The sequence below is a fragment of the Pinus tabuliformis genome, chromosome 1_1, assembly GCF_031772625.1.
Source record: "Pinus tabuliformis cultivar Carrire ecotype Pingquan chromosome 1_1, CPIR1, whole genome shotgun sequence".
NCBI classification, from domain to species: Eukaryota; Viridiplantae; Streptophyta; class Pinopsida; order Pinales; family Pinaceae; genus Pinus; species Pinus tabuliformis.
Genome location: NC_142297.1, coordinates 305,116,805 through 305,134,106, shown reverse-complemented (window position 1 = coordinate 305,134,106; position 17,302 = coordinate 305,116,805).

The following is a 17,302-nucleotide window of genomic DNA, read 5'->3' as shown; positions in this document are numbered from 1 at the left end:
CCTCGAGTTTAGCCAGGCGCAGTTGGGCAAGCGGGCGCGGTTGGGCGTGGGCGAGCCAGACCGCATGACGGACGAGAGCGCGAGCACGCTGGTGTGCGGGCACACAAGCGGGCTAGCGTGTGGTTGGACAGTCGGGCACATGGTGCACGGGCGGGCGCGTAGTAAATGGGCGGGCGCATGGGTGCACAGGCAAGCAAGTGCACATGGATGAGTTGCGATGTGCGACGGAGGTGCGACAGCATTGCGACGAAGTGCGACGATAATAAAAACATTTAAGGCATGGTGCGATGGACTTATACCCACACGGGAGTGCGTTTGCGATGGGAGTTGGCCAACTTGCGACAGGCGGGTGAGGCCGACTTAAAGAGCGCCGAATGGGTGTGTGTGTGGGGTGTGTGGGCGGTCGGATGGGCAGCCCACCCACGCACGAAGATGCATATATATGTGTATTGCGATGGAGTTCAAACTCATCAACGAATCATTCAACATTCGATCTTCGCTCTTGGAGAGATAAGAAGTGCGCAGTTTTAGAAGGGAGATGAGCGCATAGCTCATGCGCACTCCTTGGTGATACGCACTTGTTGGAATCGCTCACGGTGAGAGGTGAAGGTGTTGGGCAAGACGTGCCCGGGTTGGATGTGTGGTTGTGTCGTTGTGCCGGGACTTGGCGAGGGTGTCTTGGTGGCTCGGGTGAGCACCCGCCCATCGTGCAAGGTGTGCACGAAAGTTGTATTGATGTAAAATTGGCTAAGTATGAGACTTGGTCTTGCCAAGACATACTTGTGTATTGTGAACTGATATTCTTAATATATTATCGGGCAGACTCATTGTTCAAGGAGTTGCCCCTCCCTTTATACTGTGCAATTGTTGTTCTCTTTTATAATTGCTAATGATAACGAATGAGTATGGGTGTTCATTAGTATAAAGGTTAAACATAATATTGCTTGGTTGCGAAACACAAACTAAGTAAGGAAAAGTGAATTAAGTGTAGTCCATGAACATTACTATTGGTGAAAAGAAAGTGTTCGGTGGTGCCGCACCTTGCTATAAGCGGTTGAAAGACTACCTCAGGTGTAGGGGCGTGACAATATGGGTCTGGTTTGTTGCGTAATCATATTAGGGATAAATTTCCTATGGATTGGACATGTGTATGCTAAAAGTTTATATGTAAAATTTAGTGTCTGACATCAAATTCATCAAGTGGTGTTAAAACGAAGGACTGTATTGTATATTATTTTTATTATTTAAAATGAATTTGAATGTGTTATTTCATAAATTTATGTATAAATGTGTAATGTGTAAAATTGTAGTTTTGATTATGTTTTCTTCATTTACGGTTAAGAGGGAGAGAAAATTTTTTTAAGGTGATATTAAAATAATAAAATAACACTTAGTACTTTAATTTTTGTTATAAATCATATAGAAAAATAAGAATATAACTTTTTAGGGAATGAGAAGATTGGATGATTGGAATGTTTACTAGAGAATTATTAATAATAGAAATATATTTTAAAGCAAGTTAATTTTAGTTATATGATTTTTTAGTTATAAATTATATAAAGAAATAAGATAATAGAATTTTTTAGTGAATGAGAAGATTGGATGGTGGGAATGTCTACCAAAATTTTTTAATTATATCTTAAAGTTAGTTAGTTTTAGTTATAAATCATATAGAAAAATAAGTTAATAGAAATTTGTAGGGAATGAGAAGATTGGGGGTTGCAACGTCCACCAAAAAAGTTTGAATAAAAATTATAATTATATGTCTAAATATGAATTTTTCTCTCAATATGAAATTGACATAGGCACTTATAATAGTATTGATATTACAATGAAATACAAAGCAATTGTGTAATTCCTTTTATAATTGCTATTGAATAAACATCTAACACACATAGATAAATAACCAAGGTATATACATTTTAAGTTCAAAACTATATTTAACCAATGAGAGGGATCAAAAAAATCTAGAGAGGTTTAAACATTTTTTCAAACTATATATAAAAGATCTTTTATACATATGTGATTTTTAATTTTTGAAAATTTCCTTAAATAATTTTACATTAATTGAAACTCAACATTTTTTAATTTTATTTTATAAGATTTTAATATTTAAGATGAAATTTAAAAATAATTGACAAGAATTTTTGAAAGGAAAAATCTCAAATTATATATATATATATATATATATATATATATATATATATCTTAATACATTAAGTTAAAAATAATAAAATATATAATAATAATCTAAGAAGTCAAAGTGGATAACAAAGACACTTATGCAAAGAGATATACCAAAACTTACATTATAACCATGTAAGTATACAATATAAGGAATCCTTTGTTATGCGGAGAACTGTTGTTGGGAAAAGTATCCAATTTGGAATGCCCCTATCCCACTCTAAGAGGTGATAGTGCCTTAGCAACAAACAAGGAAAACTATCTGAGTATTCTTCTTTATGAGATGTAAATAGAGAAATAAGGATGTAACTAACCGGTGCCTTCCACTATTTTGTCGATCCAATCACTCTCTCTTTTGTTCGATTACCGCTGCCTACTCTTTCACTGGTCCAACTTCACCCAGTTCCTGCAAAATCACAAGAGAGGAAAACTACACAAAAAACATAGATTCACATTCATAACTAGTTTAGGATCAGATGTAAACTAAATATGCAAATATAACAAAACATCATTGAAATACAAGCATATAGGAGAAACTCAAATAGCTTTATTGATATGATAACAAGGTTCAGGAGGAGATATAACCAAGTGAGTCCCCGATCCAGCATCTACCTCCCAGCAAAGGAATCCCTTCCTCTCCTCCAACAAAGCATAAATCACCCAATGTACTAATCTCAATCTCAAACCAACAGCAATTCTCTGCAAAGTACAAAATTCTAGCCTCCTGAACCTCTGGGTGAGAGATCCATATATAGATGTAAGCAGAGAGGATGAGTCAGCTTATGTTTTGACTTGTGGCTTCTCTCTGTCAGTTCTTGCTTCCACTTGGAGGTTGAGAACCTCTTACTCATCACTAGTTGAATTCATTGAGGCAAGTGTCATTGGAGAAGATTCTGGAAGCTTCCAGGGTCTTTCCACCTCATTGAATGAGCTTGCCATTTGTCATTTCCCGCTCAGTGCACCCTAGTAGTGTTTCCACCTGTGTTACAGTGCACCTAGCTAGTGTAACCTCTGCATTTCAATGCAGGCAGCTAGTGGAGCCACTGAATTGATCCTGAATTGACTGTTTCTAAGTGGTTTTTGGTGGAGAACTTCTGGGAGAAGCTGTCATTGGTTGACCTTGTTCCTTTAGGGGTAGGAACAACTCATTTAGGGACTTTGGATCCCTTGGATTATGGACATTTCATGCTCAATGCTGTAAGGCACAAAAATGTCTATAACAGTTGCCCCCTAAAGTATGAGGCCGTTTATTGGGTGAAATGCTTTATTAGGAGGATCCGAAGTTCTTCCAATGCTGGAAGGAGACCTGTAATAAGATACAATACAATACATTACTTTTCATATTGCTTTCATGATCTAGCTGAGGCGGGCATTCCCATGCTCAGCTTTATAAATTCATTTTTCTGTACATAGAACAAACAATCGCCTGATGGTAGACTCATGATTTAGATGAAATCATCATCCTTTCGGTAGGATGATTATCTGCTGTAATGCTGTACATGTCAATGTCTTTATTTTTCCTCAATATATATCGCAGCCCGGATGGATGAAACTAGATCCGGGGTCTTCAATCTCATCTGATCTTCACTCTAAGTACAAGTCGATCCATGTGAGAAATGTTCTGAAGTCGAACATGCAAAGACATCACTTGATTACCAGTCAATGATGTAAACTGTTAACAAGCGCGAGAGGAATCACCGATAATGAAAATGACCCTCAAGGTACTGCAATACAATTCACGTGGTGTGAATAAAGGACTTGGTGTCGAACACCACGCAAAATCTTTCGGTCGAAGGTCATTGGTGTATACCTGTCGCCGGAAGTGAGAAACTTGCCATTGAGGCATGCAAGCTTCAAAGTACTGAAGGGGGTGTTCCTAGATCAACTTCTTGGATAATGAGCTGATGTCGACAAGAAGAGATCCGTCAAAGGAGGGCCTTAATGTATCCCACATCAGTGACATGGAACAGAGCAAATGATTTTTATGGAGGTGAAACAATCTGATGATATATGGTTCAGGGTGGCGGTCATGAAAGGATGAAGGATAATGTACAGTAGTGGATGGGACACGGTTGACTTCTCTGAATGACTTCTCTTGAACATATCGGCGACACTTATGTGATGGATCGGTAGCATTTACCCCAAAGGTGGATGGTATTGGCGAGACCATGGTGATGTGACCGGTGAATGAAATAACCCAACCCGACTTAGGCACGGAGTGGAAGTGTCATGTTCAAGAGCGACTTGCTACCAATAAAAGTTCTTTGAGTTTCTTCCTAATTTTTCCCCAGTCATTTCTGACCAGTACCTCTTTATTTTTGTCAAGCTTGAGGAGGATAACATATGCTTGTTCTATAATTTGCCCTTCAGGCAAACCCATCGCTATGTTTTAATGAGCCTAGCGATAGTGAAACTCGTTCTTGTCTAAAGACAAGTTTGTCGCTATTAATGTTTTTTAACGAGTTTAACGACAAAGATAACTCGGTCCCTTTTCATTTTTAGAGAGTCTAAAAAGGTACGTAAAGATAACTCCAAAGTTCCTTTTTCGTCATATATTCCCTTAAGTCCGAAAAAGTATAAAACAATACAGAAGGGATGAGTTTTCGATAGTTTTAATGAGCCGAACAAAACAAGCGCTCGATCTTTTTGTGCAATAATCCCTCAGGTCCAAAAAGATTAAAATCTAGAGGAGGATAGCACTTCCGGTCGCTTTAACGAGCTGGAAGGCCAAAACTCAGCAATCTTTTCATATTTTACGAGTCAGATGAAAAGAGCTTAAAGAAGACTCGTCTCTTGAGGAACGAGTGATAAAATAGGTAACAGTTGATTCCAGGTAACGGTTGGAATTTTCCAATCACGGCAGTGTCACAAGGATGGCTAAGTGAGATCACTCTTCGCAGCTGTTCCTAAAAATGGGTGAACAATCAAATGGAGGTAAATGATCAGCCAATCGAAAAGTGGAGGTGACGGTGCAAACACGACCAAGGCTTTAATGGCTGATAAATTTACATTCGCAGTGGTTATTTACCGGGTAGTTCATTTTCTAACGAGCTTAAACGCGGATTGAAACACTTGCTCGATCTTATGTTTATTTTTTGACGAGCATGAACTATGTGCTAAAACTGCTCGATTCCAGTCATATGATAAGAATGTCTCATTTAAGATGCCATTTTTTATGGGGCTTGCACCTCATAAAGCTTTGCCCCGGAATCCTTTCGTTATGCAAGTTCGGAAACGACTAATCCTACGAGTTTAAAGGGTTAGACCTACAGGTTTAAAGGGAGGACCTAAAAATTTAAAAAATAAATAGCCGCCCCTTACTTTCACTCCAAAAGGTTTGCATGCCCCCAGGTATAAAGTATGATTTCAAGGTTACCCCTCAATTTGCAGATAAAACATTTGTTCTAGCAGGAAAGGCCTACCTCTTTCAGGTTACCCAAAGATTGTCTCATTTGCGCAGCAAACAAAACACTTCTTCGGCAATGTCTACCAAGATAAACAAAGGTAAGCGACGCCGACCCAGCTTACATAACTTTGACAAAAGAATCTTATTCTAGAATAACCCTCTTCCAGCATGGGCGGGGTACAGACTAGTCATATTCTCCCACGGAAACCTACCCTATACCCAAAATTTTCCTGCCGAAGCAGACCAGGACGCATGCCCCCTGGGTTCCAGTCATATCCTTCTGAATCACTCGCACTCATCAGGAGGACGGACCATGGGTTGAGATATTTCTTGCGTGAAGAGACCATTTAGGGATGGTACGTACTATTTGCGATGCGTGATCCGGGAAATGAAAGTTGGTCCACGAGCTTGACCACTCTTCCTTCCTGCGGAAAACACATTACTCTAAAGAGTGAGGAGACGATGGCTCCCATGCAATATATATAGTCTCGTCCAAGGAGTAGGTTATAATCCAAGGGTCCTTGAACGACCATCACGTTCATTTGAATGGTCTTCCCTTTCAATGTGATAGGCACATTGGGGAGGATCCTTAAAGGTCGACTGGTTCCTTTATCGAAGCCTGTCAGATTTCTCATTTCAGGCAAAAGCGTTGGCGAACCAAGCGCTTTCCAAGCAATAGAGGAAATGATACTCACAGATGTCCCCTCATCAATGATAGTGCCAGCCATTACCATTCTGTATATTTGAGCGATAATTCTGAAGGGTATGCTGGCTGGCAACCGGGGTCTGCCTAGTTGGTTCCAGTCGAAGGACACAACTAGGTTTCTTGGTGGTGGGACCGAATAGACGGCCGGATATCGCTCTGACGAACTTCCTTCCTGCGATAAAGGAATGGGTGCATTGCCCCCGTGTTCGTCGGAGTCTGTGTTGATGAAAAGAATCTGGATGGTGTCATCCTTATCCTCTTCAGTGACTGTATCATTCGAAGATAAATCCTCTGAAGGCAAGACCGGGTTAATTGCCGCCTCGACCTTTTGACTTTCGTCTGGTATGGATTCAGTCGGTTTATCCTCAATGATAGACGCTTCAGCTGACCACTTGAGCGGGCCAGCTAGATTCTCAACTAACGAAGGGCTTGGCAAGAGTTTTTGATATCCAGGAGGAAGTCGTAACGGTGAGACCGGACGATCTTCCAAGACTCTTTTAGCCTCATCTAAGAAGGGACAACGGTGGAGGGCATGGTTGCCTTCGCATAGTCTACAAGGAGGTCTAGCCCTCCCTTTCTGTCCTGGAACTTCACTTTCGCTAGTTGACGGTGCACTTTCAACATGGCTATCAGAGGTTGATGACACCAGATTGTGCAAACGGGGAGACCAGTCCCTTAGTATCCGAGGGATGCAGGGACAACATCTATGAAAGTGGTCTCCCTTGCAGATGACACATGGCGATTTAGGCCTGGTCAGTGATGTGTGTGGATTTTCATCAGACGACACTTGTTTTCCCTTATTCGCCTTTGGCTCCTTCTTCTTTTTCTCTTTCTTATTCTTTTCTTTCTTCTCCTTAGGAACTTGGTTTTTAGTTTTACCAGTCCCGTCACGCGAAGAGGAAGGAAGAGAGGAAGAATTATAGGAAGTAGAAGGTTGGTGGGAAATTCTGGACTCGTCTAATTGCTGATTCGACTGTTCAGGAATAGTGGTGTTCTGAACGACATTGGTTGAGAAGAGCCAGACCGGTAGGCCAATTGTCAGTCCTGGAAGCGACAATGTGGCCATATGGGGCGCACCAACATCTCCCCAAGAGGAGAAGGGACTAGGATTTCCACCAAGGGGAATTCCTTGGTTGGTGGGCTCCATTTTCTCAACCTAAAGATCAACGCAGGAAAAAAGGGGTGATTGTTCCGTTTAAAATGAATTTTAACGACGCTTAGACACAACTTGCTTTTTCAATTTTAGAGAGTCGAGAAAAAGCTAAAGATGACTCTAGTCTCCTTCGATGTTTCAACGAGCCCGAAGTGACAAATGCTCGGATGGACTTTTTCCTTTATAGTGTCTGAAAAAGGCCAAAAGGAACTGCTGTGGAGTTCTAAGTAGAGGGTGTGCCAAACTTTTCGCAAAACCGCAGAATACTTTTTAGGGTACAGGCGGTCAATCTTCCTGAATGTTGTGTTCAGTGCATTACGATCAGTAGGGCGGTCGACACGGCTTCCTATGGATAAAGGTTTTATTCCTATAGGGGTCTCCCAATATATATGTGTTGGTACGTGGGAGCACAATCCGTACTGGCACTTATCGTCTCTCAGGAGGAATCACCCAACCATCAGTGAGGCGACCAGTGACCAGGTTTTACGATGCCGGAACACGTCTCTAGCCTAAACCTCTATGTTGTGCGTTATGTTACAAAGCGTTGTTAAGTTCATTAAATTTATTTTAGGTTGATCTTTCTTAGAAGTTTGCCTTTTTGGATCACCACGAGATGTATGATACAATTCCTAAATGCAGTCTAAAGATGATAAGCAAGATTTTATATCTTTTCAACAATGAAAATCCTAGCTACAAGGGGAAAAGAAAGACACCATCTTTTCTCAAAGAGCGTAGAGCACACAGTAATGCACTTTTTCCTAAATCAACATACAAACTGTCAAAATGCAAATGCACATATGCATGTATTTGTTTTCGCTTTCTTAATATTGATGCCTAAAAAGAAAGCTGTTGTACAAATTTGAATTCGATTTCAAGTGAAAACACAAACAAGTTCCTTTTTCGAAATCAAAAAGACGATTACGACACTTTATGATTTACTTGTTTCGACAATTGAAATGCATAAATTCAAACCAAAAAACAAAAGTAAAAGCTAAATCAACTGTGAACAGCAAACAAACTCACTCCTAAGATCAAAACGACACTTACGATAGGTCTAGATCTAAGGGCGACAATATGACTAGTTTACTTTTGTAATGGGAAACTGCAAATGATGTAACAAATACACAAAGAACAAATACAGTTTCTTTATACAACTGAGGCAGAATTGAGGCAAAGAAAAGGAGTTTCAGATAGGTACACTGACTGATAACAGGCTGCAAAAAACAGAGATAAAACTGAGCAAAAGGAAGCAGGGAACCACAGTCGCACAAGGCAAAGACTGATCAGCGCACCCTCAACACAGAGAAACTGAACTTCAGCGCAGGTAGCCTCCACGGGACCTACGTTGAAATGCATAACCTCTTCACAGAGTCTGCGCTGAAGCAGAAACGAGAGTTGTTTCTGGGTTCTGGGTCACGGTTTGCAGTTTAATCTACAGTTTTTGGCCGGATAAATGCTATCAATTAGGTACAATTAGAAGGATGATTTATAGGAGGACTAAGATCTATCACAAAGGGCTGTTAGAGCACTTGTGGATCAGCTGTTCAGGTCATAAACAGGCCCAGCTGATCTGTACTTTGCATTTGTAAATGGCAAATGCAGTTCGATTCGACACTCTTGAGTTTATGAAATGAATAGCAATAGAAACACAAATAAACTAACAAGATACTGTCCCCAGCGGAGTCGCCAATTTGTTGTTGGGAAAAGTATCCAATTCGGAATGCCCCTATCCCACTCTAAGAGGTGATAGTGCCTTAGCAACAAACAAGGAAAACTATCTGAGTATTCTTCTTTATGAGATGTAAATAGAGAAAGAAGGATGTAACTAACCGATGTCTTCCACTAGTTTGTCGATCCAATCACTCTCTCTTTTGTTCGCTTCCCGCTGCCTGCTCTTTCACTGGTCCAGCTTCACCCAGTTCCTGCAAGATCACAAGAGAGGAAAACTACACAAAAGACATAGATTCACATTCATAACTAGTTTAGGATCAAATGTAAACTAAATATGCAAATATAACAAAACATCATTGAAATACAAGCATATAGGAGAAACTCAAATAGCTTTATTGATATGATAACAAGGTTCAGGAGGAGATACAACCAAGTGAGTCCTGATCCAGCATCTACCTCCCAGCAAAGGAATCCCTTCCTCTCCTCCAACAAAGCATAAATCACCCAATGTACTAATCTCAATCTCAAACCAACAACAATTCTTTGCAAAGTACAAAATTCCAGCCTCCTGAACCTCTGGGTGAGAGATCCATATATAGATGTAAGCAGAGAGGATGAGTTAGCTTATGTTTTGACTTGTGGCTTCTCTCTGTCAGTTCTTGCTTCCACTTGGAGGTTGAGAACTTCTTACTCATCACTAGTCGAATTCATTGAGGCAAGTGTCATTGGAGAAGATTCTGGAAGCTTCCAGGGTCTTTCCACCTCGTTGAATGAGCTTGCCATTTGTCATTTCCCGCTCAGCGCACCCTGGTAGTGCTTCCACCTGCGTTGCAGTGCACCTAACCAGTGTAACCTTTGCATTTCAATGTAGGCAGCTAGTGGAGCCACTGAATTGATCCTGAATTGACTGTTTCTAAGTGGTTTTTGGTGGAGAACTTCTGGGAGAAGCTGTCATTGGTTGACCTTGTTCCTTTAGGGGTAGGAACAACTCATTTAGGGACTTTTGATCCCTTGGATTAGGGACATTTCATGCTCAATGCTGTAAGGCACAAAAATGTCTATAACAAGAACCATCAAAGATAATAGCCTATACGAATAAAAAATAACGCATCATGATGAGATGTAAATGGACTAATTTGTTGGGAATTTAATAAAATATTTATTGAGTGTTTGTTGTGCTTGAGATGAAATGATGTAATTGAGGAAAGGATGCAGGATCTTTTGTAACTAATGCCCCAAAATTTTGATGCAATTTGTAAAAGTTTTGATTTTGTAAAGTGTTTTGTAAGGCGTGTAAATTATGCATATATATATATATATATTAATATGATATTACATATAATCATGTAGCATGTATCCCTCTTATGTATAGAGTGGATGTGATATCAAGTTGGGGAATTAACCACTATGGTAGGTATAAAGCAAGTATTTGTAATCATATGCTAGATTCATGTGGAATCCTAGAGATTAGTTCTTTGATTAAGGGAGGAATGTGATATGGACCAAGTTATAGTTTGGAGAGAGTTTAACATGTTAATGAGTCATGCAGGTGAAAATGATTACAAAAAACTAGCTAGTACAATTGGTAGCACCCATGTATCTTGGTAGATGGATATGGATATCAATAATTAATTGTTTGTAGGAGGAAGAAAAAAGTTTGATTATGCAAGCACTAAAAGAAGCTGAAAAAATCCCATAATGAATAAAGCACAAGTGAAAATGTAATTCCTATGTAGAAGAAAGAATAACTTATAATAATTTTTGAGTAAATTACATTAATGAAAGTCAAAATAAATAAACTGAATGATGTGAAATAAAAATAAAGTCATAAACCTATTATAAAGTAATCCACACATCATAGTATATAAATCTATATGTACAATTTTGTTTCAAAGTAACCTAGGAAAAAAAATATAAAACTGTCACTTACTTTCATCTTTGTGTAATTTTAATAAAATATATTACCAATATTATTATCAATATTCATTTGATTTGATTTCCATATCTAATACTGGGACATATATTTTATTGTAAAGTAACCATCGTCTTATCTCGAACACTTTATATTAACAATCACATAAAGCAAGCTTGTGGAAAACCTAGTTTGGTGCTGGTGCACTATCATAAAATGACAAAAGGTTGAAAAGCGTGAAAATGATGCATTTTGATTCAGATGCTTTCATATATAGTATATTAAATACGTGGCTATTTTATAAGAGCAAATGCGTCTCCGTGCCACTTGTAATCTCTGAAAACATCAAAGGTCCTTGTATTCCTTGTTTCGTCGTTCGTGGTTGTTCATAATATTGAAATATGAAAGTATTGAAAAGCTGAAACCGATGCATTTAGATTCGGATACTTCGTATATAATATTGTAAATTCGTAGCGATTTTCAAAGACTGATATATTATCTTCAAAACTTGTATTTTTCTAAAACTGCATAATATGGAAAATTCAGGTACATATTTGTCATCATACTCAACCTCCGTTATTCCAAATAAATAGTTGTCCACGTACTCAACCTCCATTATTCCAAATAAATATTACGAACAAAGTCATTCTGCAATTTTGTATCAAAACATGATCAGTTTTATTGACAATAGCACATAGTTTGAAATATGACGACAATTTCAAACTCTGAAATTGTTATTTTCTAGTCAACGACTGAACAAGGTCAATCCAACCCAGGGGGATTGCATGTGTTCAGGGGTTAAATTTGACGCGTTTACAAGTTTCTGCCTTTTTAGACGTCAAATACTTTCGATTTCAAAATATACACTTATTTTTGACTGCCCAATAATTTTTTTAATTGTCATATTGATGGGCATGTAAACAAATGACCAGTTTCAATCTATGTATATATAGTTCATGTCCAGCCTTACCTTCAAATCAAGCGGACACCTTCCAGCCATGTAGACTCCCAGAGGTTGTGAAAGAGAAAGAACCGTGGTGGGGGCAACGCCTTGTTTGCAAAGAGCGACACTGCTGGAGGGTTCTTTTCTATTTTATTGCTGGATATTTTATTTTTGCTTAAATTTTGAAAACACTAGTTCGTAATTTTTAATGCAAACCAAAATAATAATAAAAAAAAGTGTTAAAGGAGTGCATGTAAAATTGAAGTTAAACCGTACGAATTTATCTGTCGGGCGGCAGACTTCGTTTCAATTAATTGGTACCATGGGTTAGTGAAGTTCTTTACCTCCCCAACCACTCAATTATCTTATTGCGTAGCTGCAAATGAGCAGCTTGCAAGTTATTGGACTGTGAATTCGCGTGGGAGAGAAGGGGGCATAGGCAGCACTGAGCAGGCATATAGAAGTTGGAAATCATGGAACGTGGAGATCATTCACTAACAAGCTCACCCAAAAAGAGAGGTATTGTGAACTTGTTAAATTTGTTCTTGTAAAGACAATCTTTTATGCTTGGTTCGTTTTAATGGTTTCAACTTTCAACTCTTTCTCAAATAGTGAACGAACACATCCAATTTTGGAAATAAAATTTAGCTGAAAGCAAATTCCTAGCTTGGTTGCAGCTATCATCAACGTGAAAATTTAACATATGAATCATTGAAAAAAAGTCATAGTGTTGTACATGCTACGCATCTGATTGTCAAGCTTAGAGATTATCTTTTCACGGAAATATATTGTCATATCGTTTGTAGCCATTCCAGCGGTATAATTTCATAGTTAAATATGTTAGAATAGGGGATGGTATTAGATATTAGCAGTTCACCCTACTGGCCAAGCTTAGGGAAAGAAACGCTGTCATTTAATTGTATATAGATTTAAAACCTTATTGTGAGGGTTACAACTTACCAGGCTCTCTTTTCGATTGTTCTTTCCTCGTATCCTAGGGTTCTCCTTTCTTCATGTGATTATCTCAAACCAAATTGTAAATGAGTAAATTTACTCGTACCCATTTTCCGATAGAACTAGTGTAAAGATCTACGAGGGAGTTCATGAAATTAGAGAGAACCAAAAAAGCCAAGGCTGAATAATATATTATATTGTTCACCTTATATGTATACCTATCATCTGCTTAAACTTTCAATGATAAAATTATATTGATAAACTTCCAACAATGCACACCCTATTGAGATATTAATCTCACTATTAGTTAGTTGTTGATTAGGTGTCATTTTAGTTGATTTTTTGTCTGTTGGGTGTCATAAGAAGCTTAGTCTTACTTGAGTTCTAGAGTTTTACTTCAGTTATTTATTATTGGTGTTTACAGTGTAGCCTATTTAGTCATTCACAATTTGATAAGAACAATCTCTGCTCCACTTTTCAGTTTCATTATTTGTCATGGTATGAGAGTTCAACGTGTGTAAGACTCTTCAAGAGCAAGAGAGAGAGACAGGTTTGCATAATACTCCGTGAGAGCAACAAAGAGAGACGAGTTTGCATAAGAATCCTTGAGAGCAACAGAGAGAGATGAGTTTGCATAAGACTCTGTGAGAGAGCAGCAACCTGAGTGAAGAGAAAGAATAAGCCTCGTTGAGAGACCAACATAAGAGTTTGCATAAGACTCCGTGAGAGAGCAGCAACCTGAGTGAAGAGAAATCATAAGCCTCTTTCAGAGACCAACATAAGTTTGAAGAAGCCTGCGAAGAAGCAACAAGAAAACAAAGAAGCCAACGACGACAAGGCCAACGGGAAACTGACTAAAAAAGTTGAATTAAAAAAAATTAACGTATTATCGCACCCTACATCATTAAAGAGAGTGTGCTAATGTAGGGTAAAAATTCGTAGAATGCGTTAGCTTTACTAACACTCAACACCACAACAAAAAAATGCGTTAATTTCAAAAAGTGTTGGGATACACTTCAGACTACATATGTAGAACCGACTCAAGAAGCTTGAGTGCATGTGACTAATAATCAGAGGAATGCAACGAATGGGCTCAAAAAGAATGAACACAAAGCCAAATGTTGGATTCGAAACTGAGTAGATGACTCTATTTTCGACAAAATAACAGGGGCATTGCAACACATGAAGCTTGGGAAATCTTGAAAGTTGCATATCAAGGTAATGATACAGTGAAGACAGTGAAATTACAAACATTGAGATCACAGTTTGAAACCCTAAAGATGACTGACACAAAAAATGTGGATCAGTTCATGGCTATAGTTGTGGGAATAGTAAATAAGATCAAGCTCATTGGTGAAACTATTTCATATGAGAAAATTGTTCAGAAAGTCCTTCGAAGTCTACCCAAGAAATATGACATGATTTTAATAACCATTCTGGAATCAAAATATCTTACAACTTTTTCAATAGAACAATTGATTGGATTGCTTCTCGCACACGAAACAAAACTCAACTTGATAGAAGATTCCATGGATAAAGCTTTCAAAGCACAACTCTCTTTTGGAAGAGGCAGAGGCAAAGGATATAGAGGTGGAAACAAGCGAGGCAAAGGCCGAAGCAGAGGCAAATCAGAACATCATCATGCAACAGAGCAGTGAAGACCTCCACAAAATCAAACTCAAAGAAGCAAACCTTGGAGCAAATATAGTGTCGAGTGTTATTACTACAAGAAATTTGGGCATTATCAAAATGAATGTAGAAAGAAACAGTGAGATTAGCACAGAGGTAATGTCCATCTCTCCAACAATGAAGGAGAATCCTCTGGAGTAATGTTTCTTTCATGCATTTTTTCTGAAGACACTAACAACAAGGGTCTTTGGTTATTGGACAATGGCTACAAAAGTCATATGATAGGTAAAAAAAGCTCCTTTCTTATCTTGATGCTTCCATAAAATCAAAAAATACTCTTGGAGATCGTTCTTGCATTAACGCTGAATGAAAAGGTATTGTTCCTATTCTTACTAAACAAAATCTAAAGCATAACCTCATTAGTATAGGAGAATTGATGGAACTTGGTTATGATGTAATATTTCAAGGGAACACATGTTATATCTATAACAAACCTCCCAATAGAAGACTGATAGCTAAGGTTGAAAGATCTAAGAATAGGATGTTTCCTTTGACTCTTGGAAGTCAAAATGTTTCATAGTCTTTTGTACACAATGTGTCAAGAATAGATGAGTCTCACCTATGCATTCTAGATATGGCCACATAGCATTCAAAGTCTAAGTCAACTTTCGAAACAGTCAGTCATTGGTATCCCTACTATGAATGAGAAAGACTGTAATTGTGAAATTTGTGTTCTATCCAACCATAAAAGACACAACTTTCCGACATCTTCCTCTAGAGTAAAAGAGCCTTTACAACTTGTCAATACAGATATATGTGGTCCAATGCAGACATAGTCTATTAGTGGTAGTCTTTATTTTCTAACATTCATTGATCATTATACCAGGAAGACATGGGTGCATTTTATGAAAAACAAATAAGATACATTCTCAAGGTTCAAATAATTGAAAGCAGAAGAAAAACAGCAGAGTGGAAAGCCTTTGAGAGTACTCAGATCCGACGGAGGAGGAGAGTACCACTCCAATCACTTCAAAGCATTTTGTCAATATAAAGGAATCATAATGCATAACATAACAAGATATACTCTACAACAGAATGGAGGAGCAGAAAGGAAAAATCAGTCAATCATGAACATGGCGAGATGTATACTTCGTGAGAAGAAGTTGTCAAACAATTACTAGGCAGAGGTAGTTCCGACAGACATGTATGTTCTCAACAGATCTCCAACAACCACTCTCCAAGGTACAATACCTCAAGAAGAATGGGATGGTAAAAAGGTAAATGTATCTCACTTTAGAATTTTTGGATCGGTAGCATTTTCACATGTTCCTGGGAAGCTTAGAAAGAAGCTTGATGATATGAGTGAAAAATGTATTTTCGTAGGCTATAATGAGCAGTCAAAGGCCCGTAGACTTTATAATCCAGTTACAAAGAAGTTTGTTTTAAGCAGAGATGTAAAATTTTTTGAAAATAAATGTTGGTCTAATGAAGTTGATGAAGCTTCAAGTTAGTTTTTTTATCTGCGACAACCACCAAGATTGTAGGTTGAAGAAGAGCCATACCATGCTAAAAATGGTACATCTTCAAGGAGTGAATCCACCAGTGATTCAACATTTCAGAAGACAATCAGGAAACAAGAAGCATCAGAGAAATATATGAGCACGAGCATGAGTTTGACTAACATAATATGTTTTCTTTTCTTTCATCTCATCCAACTGATTTTGAATAAGCAGTTAAAGAAAATCATTGGGTAGAAGCAATGAATCAAGAACTTGATGCTATAGAGAAGAATCCGACTTGGGAATTAGCTGATCTTCCAAAAGACAAAACCAGAATTGGTGTAAAATGGGTATATAAGATCAAGCTAAATGAGAAAGGAGAGATTGAGAAACATAAGGCATGTTTGGTTGCCAAAGGATTCTCAGAATAGTTTGGTGTCGACTATGGTGAAACCTTTGCTCCAGTAGCAAGGTTAGACACTATGAGAGCCATTTTGTCCACAATAGGTCAGCACAAATGGAAAGTCTATCAGGTTGATGTAAAATATGCTTTCCTAAATCGTATATTGCAGGAAGAAGTTGATGTAGGTTAGCCTCCTTGTTGTGGGGAAAGATGCCTATGCAGGACGATCCTATCCACCTAAGGTGTGACAGTGCCTTAGCAACAAACAGAGACAGCTATTATGGTTTCTTCCTTTATGAAATGTGAAAGAGGAGAGATCAATAGACTTACCGGTGTCTTCCATTTGTCCCTCGATCTAGATCCTCTTCTCTTTGGGTGTTCACAGCTACTTGCCTCCTCGCTCGCCCAGCTTCAACAGATTCCTACGAGATCACAAGAGAACAGCTACTTGCGACAAGAGAAGAACACAACACAAAGGCAGATATTCATATTCATAAATGATTCAGGATTAGAAATAAATCGAATACACTAATGCAATCATACATCAAAATAGATCAGCATATAGGAGAAAACCAAGATAGCTTTATTGATAAATAACAAGGTTCAGGAAGAGATACAACCCAGAGGGCTCCAATCCAGCATCTCCTTCCCAGCAGAATGGAATTCCTATCTTCACCTCCCTTCAAAGCATTAAGCACCCAATGATTCCAGTCTCAAACCAACAACAATTCTTTGCAATAACAAAATTCCAGCCTCTAGATCTCATGGAGGAGAGATCCATATATAGATGTTTTGAGAGAGAGGATGAGTCAGCTTGAGATCTGATTAGTGTCCTCTCCCTC